Consider the following 26,329-nt stretch of genomic DNA (forward strand, 5'->3'; position numbering starts at 1 on the left):
GGAGGACAGCCCCTGCCTATCAGCCTAGTGACAAGGTCTGGCTCTCTACGAAACACCTGAAGCTGACCTGTCCAACGACGAAGTTGGGTCCCAAGTAAATCGGACCCTTCACCATCCAGCGCCTCATCTCAACCTTAGCAGTAGAACTACAGTTACCAGCCTCCATGTCCATTCATACGGTATTTCATGTGTCACTGGTTAAACCATGGACAGCCTCCTCCTGTTTTTGTGGATGACGCCCCCGAATATGAAGTAGAAGAGGTGCTAGACTCCCATTATCACCATAACAACTTGCAGTATCTGATATGCTGGAAGGGTTATGATTCCTCTGAGGAATCAATGCTCAGTTATTGTGCCTACTTGTTGTATCCTGTATTGCTCCTGTGTTATTATCGTGTACCAGACCCTGCTATCCTCTGCCTCTCCCGTTCTCCTGCTCTTTGCCCTTGGAACCTAAACAGGACCACGCTTCTCTGTGACCCTCCGTGTATTGACCCTGGCTGGGACTCTCGACTACGCATTTGGAACTGCTCTGCTAAATATCTCACCCCGGTTTTACTCCTGCATACTGGACAGACCCCTGACAAGTATTTGCATATTTTGACTCTTGAATGGATTGATTTGGTGTAATTTGGTGATTCTGAAAGTGTTTTTTCAAACATAGGCACAAATCCCTGGACTGTGTGGCAGCCAGGAACCGCAACAATGCCCGCCAACATTTGGACCTGAGTTGCTACGGACGTCTGTTGTCCTGCCACATAGCTTTTTTGGGGGTTATACTGGACTCATGGTGGTTTACAACCGGCAGAAGGAAGCACGATTTTGGGGGGTGAACCCAGTTAGGGTACAGGTCATCCCATCACAGTTGCTATTTGTTGAGGACATTGGAGTGGGTGACACAGTCTTTGGGGTTCCATTAACGACAGATAAGACTGAGGTCCAACCATGTGTCTTAGTTTCTTGGACCTCAAAACTGACAATGAAAAAGGGGAATGTGAGCTCCTACAGGAGAAGTTTAGGGTGTTGAGAAAAGCAGTGGCTGAGGTTCAAGAAGCAAGGAAGGTCGCATTGGGGCAGCTTCAGTCATTAGTGGGATGGTTGAATTTTGTAGGTTCATACCTGTGGGGAGGATTTTTTATAGAAGTTTGGCAAGGGCAGCAGCATGGGGTTAAGACTGCGCACCACTTTATCAGGGTTTCAGTTGCCACAAAGGAGGATTTGGGGAGGTGGGAGTACTTTTTGAGGGACTTTAATGGTACAGTAATTTTTAGGCAACCCTTGGTGTCGTCAGTGAACTTGAGCTTTTTATGGATGCGTCTGGGATGCGTAGTTTTGGGGCTTACTATGATGGTATGCAGATCCATGGCCAGAGGCTTGGGCTATGAGACCATTGATTCGGAACATGTCTTTTTTGGAATTGTTTCCATTGTTGGTGGCATTGTTTTTATGAGGAGGGGAGCTGCGGAATAGGAAAGTGGTGGTTTTTTTTTACTGATAACATGACGGAGGTGCGTGCTGTTAATCACCTGTTAGCTTTGTCTGCACTGGTGGTTCAGTTGTTGCATAAATTTGTTATATCCCTTAATGTGGTTTTTCAGACTCGGCGTTGAAAAGTACCAGGCGCCAATGATTGGCCTATGAGCCCTGTAAACATGCGGTCTCGAACACCTACATGTCTTCCGGACAGCTCTTCCTTTCTTCCCATGCCCCACTGGCGTCGCTACATAGGTGACGTGATCTTCATATGGAGGGGAATGGAGACTGAACTGGAATCTTTTAAACTTGACCTTAATGCCAATTCCAAAAACATCACTCTCACTTTTGATTCTGACCTCATCACTATTCATTTTTTCGATGTCACCTTTTATAGTGAATAAGCTCAAGTCAAACCCAAAACATATTATAAAGAGGTGGACAGCAACAGTTATATAGATCTCCACAGCCGCCACCGCCTGTTATGGCTTGATAATATTCCACGCAGCCAATATCGTAGGATAAGGAGAAATTGTACTTATCTTGGCTCCTTCTCCTCCAAAAGTTTGGTTCTCAGGAGTAGATTCTAAAAGAAAAATTATAAGGAAGACACTCTGATCAATATAGAGAACGAAATTAAACTACTGGACCGTACTATTCTTTACCCAATACAATACTAGGGCTAAAGAAATCAATAACATCTTTCAGAAATACTGGAGCACTTTGAGGGCCGATCCCATACTAGGCCCCACTCTACCAGACAAACCCAATGTCATTTTTAGAAAGGCCCCTAATCTTAAGAGCCGTATTGCTCCAAGTTTACCTGTCTCCATTACAGATACCATACCAGCTGGTTGGGCCCCAGATTGAAGGTATTTTATCAAGTGCTAATTGTAAAGTCTGCAAAAATCTACCCACTAACCAAAAGAACTTTATGTCACACGTTATTGGTGAAAATTACCCTGTTAAAAGTTTTATTTTTTTCTCAAATCTCCTTTTATTGAAAGAAATACAGCAAGTATCATGAGGAGCGGTACAACAGGCATTGTAACAAAACCGTATACATCAGGCATGGTAGACAGAAGAGGAAGGCAGTTCGCATGTGGACATCGCACGCGTACATCGTACAGCAGATACCTCTAAGAATGACAACCAACTATAATAGTCACAATGCATTCTGGTCCAATAACAGAAGTCCCACTAGATAGGCAGCACAGAGGACTGAGTAGGATGAACATCAAAATGGAGAACAGAACAAAAACAAAAGGAAAAAAAAGGAAAACAAACAATGCACGGAAATAAATGGAAGGTTGGTTCGCCAAGCAGATGGTAACCTAGAGGAAGGCGGGAAGGAGCCGGAAGGTCAAAGGTCAAAAAATAGGATCATGCCATAGGCGGGGGAGGAGTCCCAGTCGTCACACGTCCAAGTCGGGGGGTTCGTCAATAAAGCTACCGAAGGCAGTCTGGAAAGTCGGGGAGGCCAAAAACTCCCTCCAAGGAGTGATAGTCGGATGCCCCGGTTCAGTTAGCCGGCGGTGTACTGGCGGGAGCCAGGGTATCTCCGCAATATCGGTGGAGAAAAGGGAGTTCTCGATACGGACCCATGGTTTATGTGGACAGGATACCCATTCCACGACCCGGTGCAGATGGCAGATGGAAGAGATCCAGTACCCCTCAATGTCTGGGAGGCCCAGGCCAGCTTGGTCCTTAGTGCCAATCAGGTAAGAATGCGCCAGTCTCGGGGAGCGGTTGGACCAGACATATCTGGTAAAAAGTCTGGTCCATTGTTTAAGAAGGGAGTGAGGGAGAAAGACAGGGAGGGTTTGGAGTATATTCATCTTTAGTACGCTCACCCTGCCGAACCAGGAAATGTGATTGAAGGAACACTGTTAAAAGTTTTATTAACTACCCATGTGGTCTATCTCATATACCGAGTCCAGTATGGTGGCCAGTATGTAGGTGAGACCACCAGACCTCTCAAGGTGAGGATTCTGGAACATATGGACCTGGTCCCTTACCATTTTAATACTTGTTCCAAGGGTGGTTTTTGCCCCATTTTAAATTTATGGGCATCAAACATGCCTTGGAAAAGAAATGACTGCAGAGAGAAACATTTTGGGTTTACAAACTCAAGAATTTATTCCCTGATGGCATACATTTTCCTCTTAAGGTTTTTCTTTAATCTCTCTATCATTTTATTTACTTGTTGTTTTTTTTATCTATCTATCTATCTATCTATCTATCTATCTATCTATCTATCTATCTATCTATCTATCTATATATCCTTCTATACTCTATATTTTTCATTATTCTTTTACAGTATTCCTTAAGTATCTAGCTCTTTATATGTTTATTTTAATCCATGTTCTCTCTTTTTTATACTAGCTTTTTTATCCTGGTTCTTTTGTGTTTTATTGGTAACTTAAATTAGATTTCTCATATTTTTATATATGAATTTCTATACATTGTTGATCAATTTCTTGATGTCTCCCATTGTTTATATATATATATATATATATATATATATATATATATATATATATATATATATAAACCTTGAGGGACGTTCTATTAATTTATTTTTATTTATTTGATTGTTAATTATATATTATTCAAGTCTGCAGCTTTATGAAAGCACGCTCATATTGAAGGATTTTTATATATCTTTATTATAAATAATATATACCGTATTTGCTCGATTATAAGACGAGGTTTTTTCCAGAGCAAATGCTCTGAAAAATACCCCTCGTCTTATAATCGGGGTCGTCTTCTAATCAGACCCCAAAAAAATGGCTGGGGCCATGCTGCTTACCGGTCGCGAGCAGCGTCTCTTCCGTTAGAAGCAGGAGGACAGGAAGCTTGTAGCTTCCTCACAGAACTCTATCTCCCCCTCCCTCCTCTGGGGGCGGGGCCAGAGAAGTTGCTGGTACAGCCGGTCCCCTGCAGAAGTCTTCGAGTGAGAGATCTGCAGGTCAGGTAAGGGGGTGGGGGAGGGTTTTTGGGTAAGTATGTGTGATTAATGTGTGAAGTATGTGTGATTAATGGAATGAATGAGTATTTAAATGTTTGTGAATGTGTGTTTGTGTGTGATAGCATGGATGTGTAAGGGGGGTGGGGGTTGTAGCATGGCATAGGGAGGCTGTAATCCCACTACTATCATCCCCAGGTTCCAGCATGTACTGGCTGCCTTGGCTTGATAGGAGTGTGATTGCTGTTAGCAGCAATCACACTCCTATCAAGCCAAGGCAGCCAGTACATGCTGGGTTAAAAGGCATATCATGGGGCTGAGTGGCATATAGGGGGTTAAAATGCATTTCTGGACCTCCAGAAATGCATTTTAACCCCCTATATGCCACTCAGCCCCATGATATGCATATATACCTCCAGAAATGCATTTTAACCACCTATATGCCACTCAGCCCCATGATATGCCTTTTAACCCCCTATATGCCAGAGTGGCATATAGGGGTATAAGGCATATCATGGGGCAGAGTGGCAAATAGGGGGGGTATAAAGCATTTCTGGGGGGGGGCAGGTTGGCAAATAAAAGGAAATTTAAAAAATATATTTACATGAATTAATATTTACTGGTAAAACTTTTTTTCCTATAGGGTCGTCTTATATTCAGGCTTTTTGTTTTTTTCCTAAATTAATATTTTGATTTTGGGGGGTCGTCTTATAATCGGGGTCGTCTTATAATCGAGCAAATACGGTATTTATTATTGAAGAAATAGGATCCGGACAGAGAATACAGCTACCCCAAGGGTCTCATTTCCATGCCAAACATATGAGCAATGGACTGCTCAACAACGAGTGAGTTGCCATTGCCCACATTTAATTGAAATATTTTTTGGTTAACTATATTACACTATATAGTGTTTTTTTTCCCCTTTCTGTTTTTATATATACATTCATATGGAGTGTAAGAAGCGCAATATCCTAAATTGATTGAAATAAATATTATTGTACTCAACATTTTAGAGTTTTGTTGTTTCCCGCTCCAGCCACTGTTAACAGGTTCCCACAGTATTTGGCCGTTGTTGGGATGACGGCCAATGTCTCTATTGAGGTCCTGTGGTGGATTGCAAATGCCCAGTGAGGAGAAAGTAGATCCCAATGCTAACACTAATTGGAACAGATCTTGGTACACTGAATGGGTACATCCGCTTAAGGCAGCTTCCTCTGCCATTTCGACCATTGAACTTCTCACTTATTATCGGCCAATGTCAGAATACTGCTGCTGATGCCTTTTCCTCAAGAAACATGAGCTGAGACTAGATGATTCAGGCAAAATCAGGGACTTTAATGGGAAACACATGGCTATTTAAACAGTACAATGGTGTCATTTACATAAAATAGTAAACACACATAATGCTCAATCAGGTCCTCCTTTTCACACAGCTTAGTATTTGCACCCCTCTCACCTCAGCCCAGTAGGGGGCATGATTGATGTCCGTGGGGAAGGTAAACATGTGCAGATCCCTGACTTCTGGGCAAAACTGGGTAGATATCAGATCTTGGTGCAAATACTGGCCATAGAGATCTCTGTCCTATGAGTCCTGACCCGATGGAGAGTAATACACCACACATAAATCACCCTCCCAAAATGCAGGTACCCCAAAGTTGTGTCCGAGCTTCACAGTCTTTAGAGTCTCTGGTAATTGGGGAAACGTAGCACTCTGTACCAGGGGGAAGAAGTAGTCCCAGTGGACCCCTTGTACCCAACAGAACCCCATCCAATACCAGGGCTCATAGTCTGTAGGGGGAGGCTGGTCCATAGGCCCCTCCTGGAGCCCAAGGCACAGGGGCTTCCATGACATATATAGTACAGAAAAAAGACATGCATATGTGAGCATTCTGATAGGAATAACAAAGTTATTTAGAATGTATTGGAATGAGGAAGTTCCCCAAATGCAGTCCCCCAAAAGAGCTACAACAAACTTCTTAAGAAGTTAGTTAATACAACTCCTTAGAAGAGGACTCAAATGATCATCTAGTGCTTCTTTTTACCCAAAAAAGATGAATCTTCAGCTGTAAATTTTCATTACTATATTTCCTAAGTGCCACAATTTTTCCTACATGGGGGAAGAAAGATTTCATTTTCACCATAAGCCTAATACTACCGATAATAAACACTGAAACTGGTCATCATTACTCCTTTATGAGCTCATAGTTTTCTCTTGTAATTATGATATATGAAGGTTGTTCCTTTTAATGGCATCCCTTATGCAGTCTTTAACCTTCTGATTTCTCAATGTGTAAATGAAGGGGTTTAATAGAGGAGACAGAAAAGTGCTCACCAGATGTACAACTTTGTCTGTTTCTATTGAATATTTCTTAGATGGTCTTATCTCAATGAATATGGCACTTCCAAACACTATCGATACCATTGTAAGGTGAGACATACATGTAGAAAATGTCTTCTGACGGCCAGTTGTAGATGGAATTCGCATCACGGTAGAAACAATGAAAATATATGATATGGTTGTTATTGTTAAAGGTAAAATTAATATGAAAACTGATGATATAATTCCTGAAAGTTTGAGCAGGCTGGTATCACTGCAAATTAATTTCAGAACGGCTGCACTCTCACAAAAAAAGTGATCCAACACATGTCCACAAAATGGGAGTTTGGGGATAGTAATAAAGGGATATAGGAGACAGAATAAGGACAAAAATAAACACCCCACTACTAAACTTACACAGAGGCTATTTTTCATAATGCTGGTATATCGCAGAGGGTAAGATATGGCAACATATCGATCAACAGACATGACACTCAAAAGGAAAAAGTCTGAAGAAGATATAAAAAAGTAAACATAAAACTGTGTAAAGCACTCAGCCCTAGAAAGGGTTACTTTCTTTACAATAAATGTTGCCAACAGTTTTGGAGTTACAAAGGGTATTCCACAAACTTCCATGAAAGACAAACAAACTAGGAAAAAATACATAGGTGAGTGGAGGCGACGATCTGTGCATATAATAACAATTATTAGTATATTTCCAGCTAATGTAACAAGTAAATCAAGCAGCATTGTGACAAAAGCAATTATGTGAATTGTGGGTCCACCTGGAAATCCCTTCAGGATCAGCTCAACAGGGAAGGTTTTATTTGAAATTTCCATTTGCGGACAGAAGCTTGAATAAACATAATTGTGTTACTAAGATCTTCGAAGTCTTGTATATTCTATTTGCTTGTCGTGTGAAATAGTAACAAAGATGTTAAAATCCACTTTAATGGATGCTAATATTCATAAACAATAAATCTAACTGCATTGAACACCAAAGAAAACATTTATATATAGCACTTCAAAGAAAAATAAACTCTCATCAAAATATCATCATACCACGTAAAAATTTGTCTCAGCATGCATGTAAAATATCTAGAAAAAGCATTACTTAAACATAGACATTAAGAAAACCCACTTGCGTGATCAGAACCAATCAATGTAACTTTTTTAAATAGTATTGAAATTGAACAGAAACAGGCAAATCCATCTGGTAGGACGGCACAAAAATGACAGCCACAACACAGAATCTCCTCATCACGTCACATGTGCAAAGCAAGCTATACTTATCTGCTGAATAAGAAAAGTGCTTACAAGGAACAAGATTCTTTAGGGCAGGAGTTAGCCCAGCTTAGTTCCTGACCTTCATTTATTCATATCTGACAAGTGAGCGGTGGTAAAAGTAAGTGAAGAGTAAAAGCCAGTGCTTGGTCATTTAGTTAAAATATGCATATCACAATGCCATCAGGTAAACAGCGTTTCAGTTTCTGCAACTGCAGATTATCTAATTTAAGTGATATTCCTATAAACAGTGTTAAGTTTAATATCTATCTCTATGTGTACAGATATTGACTGAGTACAAGGTGTGGTTCTAGATGGGGTCTATTTTGGGCACAGAAGGATGTAATTTTACCCTGGGTAGTGGGAAAATACAGCACCAGGGAGTGATTGGTGCAGCTGTAAATCCAATCATTTTGTTCCAATGCCTTGATATTGAATTTAAAAGAACAAGGTGGGTAGGTTCTCCATTACATTGACTTGGTGTTTAAACAGTCTAGAATCCTATCCAGATGTTCCCCGGGACTGGCTGCCTGATTTGAGGAAAAATTGAGGAAACTTGTGGGCTCTATATCACAGGTATACAAAGCAGGCTAAGATTGTGCTTTGAAAGGGGGTCACATTCTTCTATAAGAGCTGAAGAAGAGCGTGTTGGATTACACAACATAATATGTGTTTATTTGGTTTCTTTTCTCTATGTGTTACTCTTGGATTATAATAAACAGACACGGCACTGACTGCCATTTGCGCAATTGAGTAATTATACATAGCAAAATCAATTTTGCTACTGTAGCTTCATTGGCAGCCGCAGCCATGGTAACACATATAACTCAGGATGGTCCCATGGGAGGCAGCCTACCAGGAATTCAGGTAGGCTAGTACGGCCCTGATTACTCATGGTTTGTACTTGAAGGGTTAATGTGGACTGATTGCATCGATCATACTTTTTTTCCTTTGTCATTATTTGCTTCAGATTTATTGAAGTATGTTTAATCCTATCTTTCTGTGCATTGTTTGCTCTAACTTCCTCACCTATACTTTGTTTAAAACAAAATAGTAGATTACTTTTGAATTATAAATACATTTTAGTCATAACAATGATTCAGGGGACATTTTGAGGACAAATAACAAGGGACAGAAACCTCATTTTGGAGACTGTATCCTGAAATAGGAATACCTACCCTATTCTTGTGAACTCTATGGATGAGGTTTTCTGTAACTTAATATTTTTCACATTTTCCATTTTATTTTCCAACTGTATTTGCTTGCAATTTCCCAATCATACAGATCAGCAACAATGCAAAACAATGGTATAAATTGCAGATCTTACTCTCCTCCTGTAAAAATTCATAGCCACAAAAACAACAAAAAAGAGTTAGGTTTTGATGAAATTAAATAATAGAAAGTCATTGTATTTCTGATACTTACAGAATATACTGTAGAGAAACTAACACGTGTCTCGGTAACAGGACTCTTTCTTGGCCTGCTATGAGCTATTGCCAATTGTGTCAAAAAGGCCTGGTTATAAAAATTATATCTGCTAAGCCTTTGGGAATCTATTTTCAGAAAAGGAGATCTCGCTAGACATTCCTCTACAGATTTATTATGTCAGAAGCCGGTCTCCCGTGAATAGCTGTTAAGAGACCAGCACACTCCATGTCTAAAAGGGATTGGGAAGAATTTGTTTTGTTCTTCATATTTTTAAAATATTTAACATTGTTTCATTTAAATTTAGCATCTTTCAACAGTAATTTAAACAAAAGATTGCACATTTATATCTGATTAACTTACAGTATTTATATTTATCTTCTCAGAAACACTCCACACTTGAATCACAACTATTAGATGAGTGTTAAAGATTGCGTGAAGGCATTCATGAGACATGATTTGTGACTGGCCAAATTTGAAATGAGCTTCTGCTTTGAGAATCTGAATAAAGAGTTGAAATAAGGATGGTACCAATCGTACGTTATACTACAAATAAGCTTAGAAGAAGCCAGCCTCCCAATGCTTTTTTGTCACTGCCCCTAAAGAGGCAAAACAAGAAGCAGAGCTGCAGGAAAAGAGACAGTTACGCGGGAGCAGTCGGCCAAGAAGGTCGGGAGACTCAGCCAGCATAGACTTCATCTCTTGCACTGCACTTCCTGCCTGATGATCACCTGCTGGGTGGTGCACCTGGACACTAGCCAATGCGCAGCTCTGTATCAATAATAATGTGTCAGACACATCACGAAAAAAAACACATACCGTAAAGGGCCAATGACGTGCCCGGCACTTCATGGGATTTAGTGAGCTTAGAAAGCGATTAAAGATCGATTTCTTTGCTCGTACAGTATTGCTGCAATGCTTTAATATAGAGACATTCTCAACACCAAAAAAGTTGCAGGAGCACAGTGCAATCACTCTCAGGAGCGATTAGTTTCACCATATTGAATATGGCGGCACCTGGCTGGTAAAAAGAGGCGAAAGCAGATCCCAATGCTGCCACTAATTGCAACAGATCTCGGTACCCTGAATGGGTACATCCGCTTAAGTCGGCTTCCTCTGCTATTTTGACCATTGAACTTCTCACCTATTATTGGCCAATGTCGATAATACCACTGCTGAAACTTGAGCTGAGACTATATGATTCAGGATAAAATCAGGAACTTAGTTTAATGGGAAATACATGGCTATTTAAACAGTACAAGGGTGTAATTTACATAAAATAGTAAACACACATAGTGCTCAATCAGATTCTCCTTTGCACACAGTTTAGTATTTGCACTCCTCTCACCTCAACCCAGTAGGGTGTCGCTATTGATGTCTGTGGGGAAGATGGTAAACATGTGCAGATCCCTGACTTCTGGGCAAAACCGGCTAGATATCAGATCTTGGTGCAAATACTGGCCATAGAGGTCTCTGTCCTATGAGTCCTGACCGGATGGAGAGTAATACACCACACATAAATCGCCCTCCCAAAATGCAGGTACCCCAAAGTTGTGTCCGAGCTTCACAGTCTTTAGAGTCTCTGGTAATTGGGGAAACGTAGCACTCTGTACCAGGGGGAAGAGGTAGTCCCAGCGGACCCCTTGTACCCATCTTCTCAACAACAGAACACCAATCTAATTCCAGGGCTCATAGTCTGTTGGGGGAGGGTGGCCCATAGGCCACTCCAGGAACCCAAGGCACAGAGGCTTCCATGATGTATATAGTACAGCAAATAGACAGGCATATGTGAGCAGCAGAAAAAAGCTTAGAAAGTGATCATCTATTGCTTCCTTCGCTCAGCTGGTGTTGCTGAAATGCCTTCGCTGCCTCAGAATAAATATCAGAATCTATTTAGCAGGTTTTTCTTTAGTATTTGTAGATAAGTAAAAGATTTTTTTAAATCATAAAAAGTGAGATTTTTTACTGTATTTTATTATCTTTTTTTAGTAAATGGTAAAAATAATTCTGATAGGAAAAACAAAGTTACTTAGAATGTATCGGCAAGAGGAAGGACAAGAGAGTAAATACATATACATCCAGCTCCCCAAATGCAGTCCCCCCAAAAAAGCTACAACAAACTTCTTAAGACTTATATCTGGAGCCAACATGCCCATATTTGTAGCAATACAACTCCTTAGAAGATGACTCAAATGATCATCTAGTGCTTTTTGTTACCCCCCAAAAAACAGCTGTAAATGTTCATTACTATATTTCCTATGTCAGTGCCACAATGCTTCCTACATGGGGGAAGAAAGAGTTCATTTTCACCATAAGCCTAATACTACTGATAATAAACATTGTAACTGGTCATCGTTACTCCTTTATGAGCTCAGCTTTCTCTTGTAATTATGATATATGAATGTTGTTCCTTTTAATGGCATCCCTTATGCAGTTTTTAACATTCTGATTTCTCAATGTGTAAATAAAAGGGTTTAATAGAGGAGACAGAAAAGTGCTCACCAGATGTACAACTTTGTCTGTTTCTATTGAATATTTCTTGGATGGTCTTATTTCAATGAATATGGCACTTCCAAACACTAAGGATACCATTGTAAGGTGAGACGTACATGTAGAAAATGTCTTCTGACGACCAGTTGTAGATGGAATTCGTATCACGGTAGAAACAATGAAAATATAGGATATGGTTGTTATTGTTAAAGGTAAAATTAATATGAAAACTGATGATATAATTCCTGAAAGTTTCAGCAAGCTGGTATCACTGCAAATTAATTTCAGAACGGCTGCACTCTCACAAAAAAAGTGATCTAACACATGTCCACAAAATGGGAGTTTGGGGATAGTAATAAAGGGATATAGGAGACAGAATAAGGACAAAAATAAACACCCCACTACTAAACTTACACAGAGGCTATTTTTCATAATGCTGGTATATCGGAGTGGGTAAGAAATGGCAACGTATCGATCAATAGACATGACACTCAAAAGGAGAAAGTCTGAAGAAGTTGTGAAAAAGTAAACATATGACTGTGTAAAACACTCAGCCCTAGAAAGGGTTACTTCCTTTACAATAAATGTTGCCAACAGTTTTGGAGTTACAAAGAGTATTCCACAAACTTCCATGAAAGACAAACAAACTAGGAAAAAATACATAGGTGAGTGGAGGCGACGATCTGTGCATATAATAACAATTATCAGTATATTTCCAGCTAATGTAACAAGTAAATCAAGCAGCATTGTGACAAAAGCAATTATGTGAATTGTGGGTCCACCTGGAAATCCCTTCAGGATCAGCTCAACGGGGAAGGTTTTATTTGAAATTTCCATTTGCAGACAGAAGCTTGAATAAACATAATTGAGTTACTAAGATCTTCGAATTCTTGTATATTCTATTTGCTTGTCGTGTGAAATAGTAACTAAGATGTTAAAATCCACTTAAATGGATGCTAATATTCATAAAAAATAAATCTAAGTGCATTGAACACCAAAGAATACATTTATATATAGCACTTCAAAGAAAAGAAACTCATCGAAATCTCATCATACCACTCAAAATTTTGTCTCAGCATGCATGTAAAATATCTAGAAAAAGCATTACTTAAACATAGACATTAAGAAAACCCACTTGCGTGATCAGAACCAATCAATGTAACTCTTTTAAATAGTATTGAAATTTTAACAGAAATAGGCAAATCATCTGGTAGAACAGCACAAAAATGTACAGTGACAGCCACAACACAGAATCTCTTCATCACCTCATATGTGCAAATCAAGCTATACTTATCTGCTGAATAAGAAAAGTGCTTACAAGGAACAAGATTCTTTAGGGCAGGAGGTTCCTGGCCTTCATTTATCCATATCTGACAAGTGAGTTGTGGTAAAAGTAAGCGGAGAGTATGGCTGTATAGCACAGGTATACAAAGCAGGCTAAGACTGTGCTTTGAAAGGCGGTCACATTCTTCTAAAAGAGCTGAAGAAGAGCGTGTTGGATTACACAATATACCGTATTTGCTCGATTATAAGACGACCCTGATTATAAGATGACCCCCCAAAATCAAAATATTAATTTAGGAAAAAAACAAAAAGCCTGAATATAAGACTACCGTATAGGAAAAAAGTTTTACCAGTAAATGTTAATTCATGTAAACTAATTTTCATATTTAATAAAAGCTATGATTGAGAAAAATATATTTTTTATTTCCTTTTATTTGCCAACCTGCCCCCCCCCAGTTATGCACATCTGCCTCCAGGCTTGCCACTCTGCCCCCAGAAATGCCTTATACCCCCCTATTTGCCACTCTGCCCCATGATGTGCCTTTTAACCCTCTATATGCCACTCTGCCTCCAGAAATGTCTTATACCCTCCTATATGCCACTGTGCCCCATGATATGCCTTTTAACCCCCTATATGCCCCTCTGCCCCATGATATGCCTTATACCCCTATATGCCACTCTGGCATATAGGGGGTTAAAAGGCATATCATGGGGCTGAGTGGCATATAGGGGGTTAAAATGCATATATGTATATATATATATATATATATATATATATATATACTGCTAACAGCAATCACACTCCTATCAAGCCAAGGCAGCCAGTACATGCTGGAACCTGGGGATGTTAGAAGTGTGATTACAGCCTCCCTATGCCATGCTACCACCACCCCCCTTACACATCCATGCTATCACACACACACTCATTCACAAACATTTAAATACTCATTCATTCCATTAATCACACATACACACACACGCTCAAACCCTCCACCCTCCCACCCCCTTATCTGAACTGCAGATCTCCCACTCGCAGACTTCTGCAGGGGCCCGGCTGTGCGAGCAACTTCTCTGGCCCCGCACCCAGAGGAAGGAGGGGGAGGTAGAGTTATGTGAGGACTGTGCTAGCTTCCTGTTTCCTGCTGCTAATAGCAGAGACGCTGCTCGCGATCAAAGCCCGGTAAGCATCACGGCCCCAGCAGAATGAGGTCTGATTAGAAGACGACCTCGATTATAAGACGAGGGGTATTTTTCAGAGCATTTGCTCTGGAAAAAACCTTGTCTTATAATCGAGCAAATACGGTAATATGTGTAACCCAGTGCTGTAATTCTGTCTAATAACATTGCAGCTGGGTTGTCATGGATACTGACCTTTCCTTCCAGCATCCAGGGCACTTGTCTCCTGTGAGCCAATCAGTATCTCTTTGGGACGTATATCAGTCTTCCTGAGCTAGGGAAATGTTTCTCAGCCTATCAGAGGAGAGGATCTAAGAAAAAACTTCTGGAAGAGCAGAGCTAAGTAGGAGAGTGAAGAAGGAAGAGAGACAGGCTGCCCTCCCTGTAAGCAGGCCTGAAATAAGCCTGCTGCCTTTAGTGTGTGTACTGCTGACATCCAAGCAGTACACTGAAGTGAAGTACAAGTGTGCAGAGAATACAGCATGGTGCTATATGCTTCCTGAGTGAATGTGAGAGACTGCAAGTACCCAGAGCGTCCAACTCCTGCATCCTGTACCAGTGAGGTGAAAGCAGAGCTGCAGACAGACACCTGTGTGGGAAGACAGTTATAATTCTCAGCCAGGAAGTTAAAGGGGCAGCATCCCAGAGTTGCCTGAAGACATTAAGGAGAGGTACCTCACTAATATATATATCAACATATATATCCTTGTCTCCCCGGGTAGCGCTACCTGCATCAAGGGCCCCAACAGTGCACCAACACAGGGACATCTGATTGGGATTAACATCTATATTTGGGGTGGGGGAGCTGGTGTTGGCAGTTATCTGTGTTATATATATTCTGTGCACCTACTGCTAGAACTGAACTGCATAGACACAATAGCTGGGTCCTTATATTATAATACCTGTTTATTTCAATATATTATATATATATATATATATATAATTTGAGGGGCCATTTCTCATTGGGTGGGTTCCCTTACTCAACATAGTACAAATCACTGAGTGGAGGCACTGCATAAAGAAAGAAGATGTCCCGATCTCCCAGCAATTGCGGAGGCTCAGGTTTCCTGTCACCAGCGTCACTGAAATATGTAACTACCAGCCTGGCAGCGGAGCAAGGTAAAAAAAAAAGGGTTACATATGTGTTTATTTGGTTTCTTTTCTCTGTGTGTTACTCTTTGATTATAATAAACAGCTACGGCACTGACTGCGATTCGCGCAGTGGAGTAATTATACATAGCAAAATCAATTTTGCTACTGTAGTATGTAGTATGTTTAATCCTATCTTTCTGGTCATTGTTTTCTCTAACTTCCTCACCTACACCTTGTTTAAAACGAAACAGTGGATTACTTTTGAATTATAAATACATTTTAGTCATAACAATGATTCAGGGGACATTTTGAGGACAAATAACAAGGAACAAAAGCCTCGTTTTGGAGACTGTATCCTGAAATAGGAATACCTACCCTATTCTTTTGAACTCTATGGATGAGGTTTTGTGTAACTTAATATTTTTCACATTTTATATTTTATTTTCCAACTGTATTTGTTTGTGATTTCCCAATCATACAGATATCAGCAACAATGCAAAACAATGGTATAAATTGCAGATCTTACTCTCTTCCTATAAAAATTCATAGCCACAAAAACAACAAAAAGAGTTAGGTTTTGATGAAATTAAATAATAGAAAGTCATTGTATTTCTGATACTTACAGAATATACTGTAGAGAAACTAACACGTGTCTCGGTAACAGGACTCTTTCTTGGCCTCCTATGAGCTATTGCCAATTGTGTCAAAAAGGCCTGGTTATAAAAATTATATCTGCTAAGCCTTTGGGAATCTATTTTCAGAAAAGGAGATCTCACTAGACATCTTCTACGGATTTATTATGTCAGGTCCCCTGTGAATAGCTGTTAAGAGACCAGCACACTCCATGTCTTAAAGGGATTGTGAAGAATTTGTTCATCATATTTTTGAAATATTTAACATTGTTTCATTTAAATCTAGCATCTTTCAACAGTAACTTAAACATAAGATTGCAGATTTATATCTGATTAACTTACAGTATTTATAGTTATCTTCTCAGAAACACTCCACACCTGAATCAAAATTCTTAATAGAAGATAAAACTATTAGATGAGTGTTAAAGATTGTGTAAAGGCATTCATGAGATTTGTGACTGGCCAAATTTGAAATGAGCTTCTGCTTTGAGAACCCCAATAAAGAGTTAAAATAAGGATGGGACCAATCGTACTTTATATTACAAATAAGCTTAGAAGAAGCCAGCCTCCCAACTGTAGATGCTTTTTTGTCACTGCCCCTAAAGTCAGAGACCCAACAAGGCACCACCATTGTGTGGGTGAAGGCTCTGCCTTTTTTTTGAGGAACCTTGGTCAAGGTTGCTGTTAACAGACAGAAGTGACTTAAGAAAGAAAGAAAGAAAGAGGGAAAACAAGAAGCAGAGCTCCAGGAAAAGAGACAGTTACATGGGAGCAGTCGGCCAAGAAGGTCGGGAGACTCAGCCAGCATAGACTTCATCTCTTGCACTGCACTTCCTGCCTGATGATCACCTGCTGAGTGGTGCACCTGGACACTAGCCAATGCGCGGCTCTGTATCAATAATAATGTGTCAGACACATCACGAAAAAAAACACATACCGTAAAGGGCCAATGACGTGCCTGGCACTTCATGGGATTTAATGAGCTTAGAAAGCGATTAAAGATCGATTTCTTTGCTCATACAGTATTGTATGTTGAATATGGTGGCACCTGGCTGGTAAAACGAGCTTAGAAAGTGATCATCTATCGCTTCCTTCGCTCAGCTGGTGTTGCTGAAATGCCTTCGATGCCTCAGAATAAATATCAGAATCTATTTAGCAGGTTTTTCTTTAGCATTTGTAGATAAGTAAAATATTTTTTAAAATCAGAAAAAGTGAGATTTTTTACTGTATTTTATTTTATTTTTTTAGTAAATGAGATGATATGATCAAAATAAATGTATCTAAAGCAAGCCCTTTTTGTCCAGAAAAATTGTGTGAGTACACTAAATAAGTGAATGAAGAAAATGACTGCTAAACACAGAGCAGAAATGTTAAAAACATAAAAAAAACAATCCTGTCACTAAGGGGTTGAACAAATGAAAAGCTTGTGTTGTTTATTTTTACTGAGAGACTGTCAGTTGAGAGCTTTTACAGATTCATGTAATACTTTCAAAAAAACATTGAATACCTTTCTTATCAACACAGGCATTTAGGGTTATAACAATTTTAACAATTTCAAACAGAATTTGACGACAGCTTTAGCAGACCCTCTAGTCTGCTCATTTTACCTGATGTAAAGATATAGATAGACCCTAATCAGTCCTTGATCTCATCTTAGGTTCAGGATAGCTTTATGCAAATCCCATGCACGTTTAAATTCCCTAACTCTTTTTTTTCCTCTACCACTTCTGCGAGGGGGTGCTGTTTCACTTATTTACCACCCTCTGAGTAAAATAAATCATACTGACATAAATCTCTGACACTGTTACTCACCTGTCCCCGGAGACCTCCCTCCACCGCACGGTCACTTCCGCTGCCATCCTCTGAAGTGCCGTGCAGGAGAGGCAGGCCTTCTGGTACACGGCATCCTGCTTCAGCGCGCGCGTGGTGAACTCCCTAACGGCAGGTCTTTATGAAGGGAGATTATGCCACACTCAAAATGGTCGCGATTCCCGGACACCGGAAGTGATTTCATGATGAGTTGATGGGAGATTTGGACTTCCTCGGCGGTTCCCCATTTAAACCTCTCAGACCAGCTACACCTTGCCTCCTGATGGTTGTCTATGCCTTGTGCTAGTGCCCAGATAGTGTTTACCTTCCTGATTCCTGTGTTTGACCTCGGCTTGCCTGACTACGTTGTTATCCTGAATCCTGACCTCGGCTCGTTTACTGTTATCCTGATCTCCTGAATCCTGACCTCGGCTACGTTTATCGGTTATCCTGCTCTCTGGAATCCTGACCTCGGCTTGTCTGCACTTGTTCTGTCCTGGAGTCCTACCTGACTACGGTGTCTCCTACTACTTGTATGTGACAGAATCAGAAGGCCATCATGAGACCCGCTTCGGTGGGACTTCAAGGTCCGGGAGGCTCGGCTGGATGAGATGGATCATCGTCTAGATCAGTTTACTCAGGCATTCCAGATTCTCCTTCATTGCACTGATCCCGGATTACAGGTGCATTCTCCAGTAGTAGCACTCCCACCAGTTCCTCTTCCGGCCCCAGTCTCCGTGGTTCATGCTCCTACGAACCTTCCACCGCCACAACGTTATGGAGGAGATCCTGCTACTTGTCGTGGTTTCCTTAACCAATGCGAAATTCATTTTGAACGCTCTCTATATGCCTTTGCTTCGGACCCGGCTAAGGTTGGATACGTAATTTCGCTCCTCACCGACAAGGCCCTGGCATGGGCTTCTCCTCTCTGGGAGAGAAACACTCCGGTAGTTCGTTCTTACCCCGAATTTGTGTCTGCACTATGCTCAGTATTCGACGTTCCAGACAGGAGTTCGACCGCTTCGTCCTCTCTCTTCAATATTTGCTAAGGGGAACGCTCTCTGATGGACTATGTCGCACCCTAATGGCTGAGGTGAACTGGACTAGTGAAGCACTGATTGCAGCCTTTTTGAACGGGCTATCAGAGACTTTGAAAGACGAGATTGCTGCTCGAGATCTACCATCTGACCTAGACTCTGTGATAGCTTAGATAACACAGATTGATCTTTGACTCCGCGAGCGACAGGCACGTGACAGAGGAGTTTGTCACTTTATGTGTCCTGTTCCCCAGTTCATACCACCGCCTATGACTCCCTCCGCTTTTGAGGAGTTCATGCAACTGGGTGCTACCCGTCTGTCGGAGCTTGAGATGTCCAGGAGACACAGAGAGGGGCTCTGTTTGTACCGTGGCACGGCAAGACATGCCCGCACCTAGAGTGGTTCAGGGGACCTGCTTTGGGTGTGCTGGGTATGTCCTCTGACACAAGCCACACTCGGATGACTGTTCTGATTCGGGTGTCCTGGTCTGCGGGATCTTTTTGAACAGAGGCCTTCTTGGATTCGGGTGCTGCTGAGAACTTTATCGATGCCTGTTTTTGTGAACAGCAGCTTATTCCCACAACGCTTAAAGATATTCCTGTAAAACTCGAGGCCATTGACGGCAGACCTCTTCATCCTGCTCAGGTTACCCATACAACTACACCGGTGACACTCTCCGTGGGCATGATTCATAATGAGAAGCTTCAGTTCCTGGTAATCTGCTCTCCCTCTACTCCTGTCATTTTGGGTTTTCCGTGGCTACAGACGCACAATCCCACCATCGATTGGACAACTAGAGAGATTACGTCTTCGAGTCGAATGTGTGAGGAGCATTGCGTCAAACCTGTCAAACCGGCCAGTGTGTCCACTGAATCGGAGACCACTACTACTGTTCTTCCCAGACAATACCAAGATTTTGTGGATGTCTTTGACAAGAGGGAGGCAGAGAAGTTGCCCCCACACAGACCGTATGACTGCCCGATTGATCTCCTCCCGGGTACTATGCCGCCCAGAGGCCGGGTCTATCCTCTATCTGTTCCCGAGACCAAGGCTATGGAGACCTACATCGAGGAGAATCTCAAGCGTGGCTTCATCTGTCGTTCTACATCTCCTGCTGGTGCCGGGTTCTTTTTTGTTAAGAAGAAGAACGGAGAACTGAGACCGTGCATTGATTACAGAGGGTTGAATAAGATCACAAGACGTAACTCCTGCCCGATTCCCCTCATCTCCGAACTATTGGACAGGTTACGAGGGGCTACAATCTTTACTAAACTGGATCTTCGTGGGGCCTATAACCTTGTCCGTATCCGTGCCAGTCATGAGTGGAGAACTGGACACTATGAATATCTAGTTATGCCGTTCGGATTATGCAGCGCCCCGGTGGTTTTTCAGGAATTTATCAATTACTGTCTCCGAGATTTCCTCCAGCAGTTTGTCGTTGTCTATTTGGACAACATCCTGATTTACTTTGCAGACTTGCCTTCTCATCGCGAACAGGTCCGTCGTGTACTGTCTCTTTTCGGCAACACGGACTATTTGCTAAATTAGAGAAGTGCGTCTTCAAGACTCGCAAAGTGACGTTTTTGGGGTACATTATCACTCCTGAGGGGTTCGACATGGACCCATCGAAGGTTCAAGCAATCAAGGACTGGCCACAGCCCGTGAGCATCAAGGCTCTTCAACGTTTCCTTGGATTTGCCAACTATTACCGACGTTTTATTCGTAATTTATACCATTTATACCTCTCAGACCAGCTACACCTTGCCTTCCTTGTGCTAGTGCCCAGATAGCGTTTACCTTCCTGATTCCTGTGTTTGACCTCAGCTTGCCTGACTACGTTGTTATCCTGAATCCTGACCTCGGCTCGTTTACTGTTATCCTGGTCTCCTGAATCCTGACCTCGGCTACGTTTATCGGTTATCCTGTTCTCCGGAATCCTGACCTCGGCTTGTCTGCACTTGTTCTGTCGTGGAGTTCTACCTGACTACGGTGTCTCCTACTACTTGTACGTGACAGACACCCTATATAAACAGTTATATAGAGCTCCATAGCTGCAACCTCCCGTTATGGCTTGCTAATATTCCATGTGGTCAATATCGTAGGATAAGGAGAAATTGTAGTGATCTTGGCTCCTTCTCGTCCCAAAGTTTGGTTCTTAGGAATAGATTCTAAGAGAAAAATTACAAGGAAGACACTCTGATCAACATAAACAACAAAATTAAACTACTGGACCACACTGATGTGTTTAAACCCAAAACTGCTAAACCTGATTCAGTATATTTCCAATCTACTTCCTTTTTTACCCAATATAATACTAGGATTAAAGAAATCAATAATATCTAGAAATATTGGAGCACTTTGAGGGCCGATCCCATACTAGGCCCCACTCTACCAGACAAACCCAATGTTATTTTCAAAAAAGCCCCTAATATTAAGAGCCATATTGCTCCAAGTTTACTTGCCTCCATTACACAGATAACCATACCACCTGGTTGGGCCCCAGGGATTTTATCAAGGTGCTAATTGTAAAGTCTGCAAAAATCTACCCAGTAACCAAAATAACTTTGTCACACATTACTGGTGAAAATTGCCCTGTCAAAAGTTTTATTAACTACCCATGTGGTCTACCTCATATACTGTGAATGTGGTGCCCAGTATGTAGGTGAGACCACCAGACCTTTCAAGGTGAGGATTCTGGAACATATGGGCCTGTTTCAAATAGAGAAAAACGACCGCCAGGTCCCTTACCATTTTGATACTTGCTCCAAGGATGATTTTTTCCCCATTTTAAATTTATGGGCATCGAAGATGTTCCTATGTCATGGAAAAGAGATAACTGCAGAGAGAAACCTTTTGGATTTACAAACTCAAGACTTTATTCCCTAATGGCATAAATTTTCCTCTTATGACTTTTCTTTAATCTCTCTATCTTTTTTTTTGATTATTGTTTTTATTTATTTATATACCATATTTGCTCGATTATAAGACGACCCTGATTATAAGACGACCCCCCAAAATCTGAATATTGACTTATGAAAAAAAGAAAAAGCCTGAATATAAGACGACCCTATAGGAAAAAAGTTTTACCAGTAAATGTTAGTTCATGTAAACTGAATAATTGTTTGTTAATAAAAGCTATGATTGAGAAAAATATTTTGTTTTTATTTCCTTTTGTTTTTTTCAACCTGCCCCCCCAGTTATGCACATCTGCCCCCAGGCTTGCCGCTCTGCCCCAGAAATGCCTTATACCCCATATATGCCACTGTGCCCCATGATATGCCTTTTAACCCTCTAAATGCCACTGTGCCCCATGATACGCCTTTTAACCCTCTATATGCCACTGTGCCCCATGATATGCCTTTTGACCCCCTATGTGCCACTCTGCCTCCAGAAATGCCTTATACCCCTATTTGCCACTCTGGCATTTAGGGGGTTAAAAGGCATATTATGGGGCAGAGTGGCATATAGGGAGGTAAAAGGCATTTCAGGAGGCAGAGTGGCATTAAAGGGGTTAAAAGGCATTTCACAGAGCACTCTGCCTCCAGAAATGCCTTACACCCCCCATTTAACACTCCCTCCCCCTCCCTCCTCCAAACTTACCGGTGCTTCTGAGTTGGGGGGGGCGCGCGCATAACACAGGAGGATCAAGATCCCCTGCATCTGAGTCCCAATCGTGTAGAGCTCTACACGCTTCCCGGACTAAGCACTGGGGACTCAGATGCAGGGGACCTGGATCCTCCTGTGTTATGCCCCCCCCCTCCAACGTACCGGTGCTTCTGAGTCCCCGGTGCTTAGTCCGGGCAGCGTGTAGAGCTCTACGCGATTATATCACGTAGAGCTCTACACGCAGCCCGGACTAAGCACCGGGGACTCAGAAGCACTGGTAAATTGGGGGGGGCATAACACAGGAGGATCCAGGTCCCCTGCATCGCTGCGGGGGATCTGGATCTTAGTCTCATAATCAGACCTATTTGAGGTCTGATTATAAAACGACCCTGATTATAAGACGAGGGGTATTTTTCAGAGCATTTGCTCTGGAAAAAACCTTGTCTTATAATCGAGAAAATACGGTATATATATATATATATATATATATATATATATATATATACCATTACATGGTGGGTAAAAGGTGATGGAAACCCTTCCACTTAAATGTAAGGGGTAGTAGAAGTATTATTAAACACTCATCTACAGACACCAGACAAGCCAGAAGGCAAAGGTGATAATTGTTAACCTTATTTGCATGCGCCTACCCAGAATCCCTTGTGGTTGTGGAAGCACCATGAGATTTCTGAGGGAAAAACAAGCCTTTTGGCTTGTCTGGTGTCTGTAGATGAGTGTTTAATAATAATCCCGCAAGACACCCGGGAGTCTGCTCCGGTAAGTCCGGGGGGGGGGGCAGAGGTAAAACGCATCGTGCGGACGGTCCGCACGATGCGCTTAGACAACCTCCCGTGCTCCAGTGCACCTCCAGTGCTGGCAGGGGAGGCTGTCTGAGCGTATCGGGGAGTAGGATGCAGGTCCCCTGCACCGCTGCGGGGGATCTGTAGCCTAACCCTGCTGCCTGTCCGGCGCCCGGGCGTCGGGCGCTAGACCCCGAATATTGGCTGCACCCCCACTTTAAAGACTTAAAGTGGGGGAAAAAAGTGCGGCCTTATATATTCTAAGAGCAATTCCGTTGAGAGTCCCATATTCGATTCTCTCACAAATACAAAAATGAATAACATCATTTATTTGGCAAAATAAGCTCCCAAGAATTTCCTTTAAAAATTTAATAAAGAGTATACAAACTGGAGGTCTCTCATTACCTAGTATAAAAGACTTACATGAAACTTGTATGTTTACCCATTTTCTTTTATCAGATAAATTGAAAAATGATAGCACCGCATGGTTTACTATCGAAAAAGAAAATGTATACCCTTTACATATTTACGATACTGTATGGATAAACCCTGATATAATGAGAAATATAAAAACTGACAATGCGGTGAATAAAGACTTAATAATATCGTTAAACAAATGGAAATTAAGCATGAAAGTTAAGAAAGGTGTTTTATATTCTGCTCCAATTAAAGTATTAACAAATTATATAAAAGATCTAAATTTAAAAAAATGGAGTCAATTAAATATAAGATTTATATCAGATCTGTATTATTCTGAAATGTTGTTATCATGGCCTCTCCTGAGAGAGAAATGGAAGCTGCCCAACATGGAAATATATAATTTTATAAGAATTAAACACTTTCTTCAACTAGTAGGAACTACGAGATCCACACTGTTTGAAGATTTTCTTAGTAAACAACATAAAACGAGATTAATTCATAAAGTTAAATTGTTGAGAGAAAGTTTAAAATCAGAAGATCCCTTACTTAATAAAGAAAAATGGGGAAAAGAAACTGGCGAAATATATTCAAAAGAAGAATGGTTACAATCCTATAGAGATATTAGGAAACATTCACATTGCCTGAACATGCATGAATTATATTACAAAATTGTACATAGATGGTATAGAACCCCAGTTCAAATATCAAAGTTTGATAAAAATGCTTCATGGCAATGCTGGAGATGCGGAAAAAAAGATGGTACTATTTACCATATGTGGTGGGAATGTGAGGAGGTAGGAGTAATATTAAAAACTCTTTTTGAGGTAATTAATAAAGTATTACAATGTAAAATAGACCCATCCCCTCAAACATTTCTATTTCATATGGGTCTTAGCAAGCTACATAAACCACAAAAAAACTTACTAATTCAATTATTTTTAGCCTGTAAGTTAGTCATTGCTAGGAACTGGAAAAAAACAGGTAGAATATTCTGGGAAGAGATTTTTACACAAATTCAGTTTCAGTGCAAGATGGAAGAGGGATACTTTATAAGTACTGGTAGAAAGTTGGCTTACATAGATATATGGTCTCCATGGATTTCCTTTCTACACTCCTAAATAAAAGTAGTTAAACAAATAAATATATATTTTTTAAAAAAAAGGATACCAAAATATTTATTTATTTGATGAATGCTGGATGTTTAGATACCTGTATATTATATAATTAGACATTTAACACATGTTATAGATAACTAAGTAAGATACAAGGGTAATTTAAATGGTTAGAAGTTATCAGAAACACCAGTATTAAAACACTAAACATATTGAACATTATGTATGCTATATATGTGTATGTATGCTTTAAGTTTAGGTATAAAGAGGCATAATACATTCTTTTTTTGATTCCAATATATAATATTACTTTGAATAAGTCCGTTCTCGGTTAGGAGCACATTCTTGAATGATGAAATAAGAAATACTATAAATATAAGACGCGGACTATATGTATTATGCGTCACTCTGTTTTTATTAACATATTTATGTATGTATGTATTTATAATTATATTTATGTATTTGTATGTTTATATTAAAATTAAAAAAAAGAAAAAAAAAAAGAAAAGAAATGCCTTTGCTGCCCCAGAATAAATACCAGAATCTATTTAGCAGGTTTTTCTTTAGCATTTGTAGATAAGTAAAAAAATAATTTAAATCAGAAAAAGAGAGAATTTTTACTGTATTTTATTTTCTTTTTTTAGTAAATGGTAAAAATAATTCTGATAGGAATAACAAAGTTATTTAGAATGTATCGGCAAGAGGAAGGACAAGAGAATAAATAAATATACATCCAGCTCCCCAAATGCAGCCCCCCCCAAAAAAAAAAAGTTACAACAAACTTCTTACGACTGATATCTGGAGCCAACATGCCCATATATTTTTGTAGCAATACAACTCCTTAGAAGATGACTCAAATGATCATCTAGTCTTTTGTGTTACCCAAAAAAGATGAATCTGCAGCTGTAAATGTTCTTTACTATATTTCCTATGTCAGTGCCACAATGCTTCATACATGGGGGAAGAAATAGTTAATTTTCACCAAAAGCCTAATACTACTGATAATAAACACTGAAACTGGTCATCGTTACTCCTTAATGAGCTCAGCTTTCTCTTGTAATTATGATATATGAATGTTGTTCCTTTTAATGGCATCCCTTATGCAGTTTTTAACCTTCTGATTTCTCAATGTGTAAATAAAAGGGTTTAATAGAGGAGACAGAAAAGTGCTCACCAGATGTACAACTTTGTCTGTTTCTATTGAATATTTCTTGGATGGTCTTATTTCAATGAATATGGCACTTCCAAACACTATAGATACCATTGTAAGGTGAGACGTACATGTAGAAAATGTCTTCTGACGGCCAGTTGTAGATGGAATTCGTATTACGGTAGAAACAATGAAAATATATGATATGGTTGTTATTGTTAAAGGTAAAATTAATATGAAAACTGATGATATA

This window comes from Spea bombifrons, chromosome 1, assembly GCF_027358695.1.
Source record: "Spea bombifrons isolate aSpeBom1 chromosome 1, aSpeBom1.2.pri, whole genome shotgun sequence".
NCBI lineage: Eukaryota > Metazoa > Chordata > Amphibia > Anura > Pelobatidae > Spea > Spea bombifrons.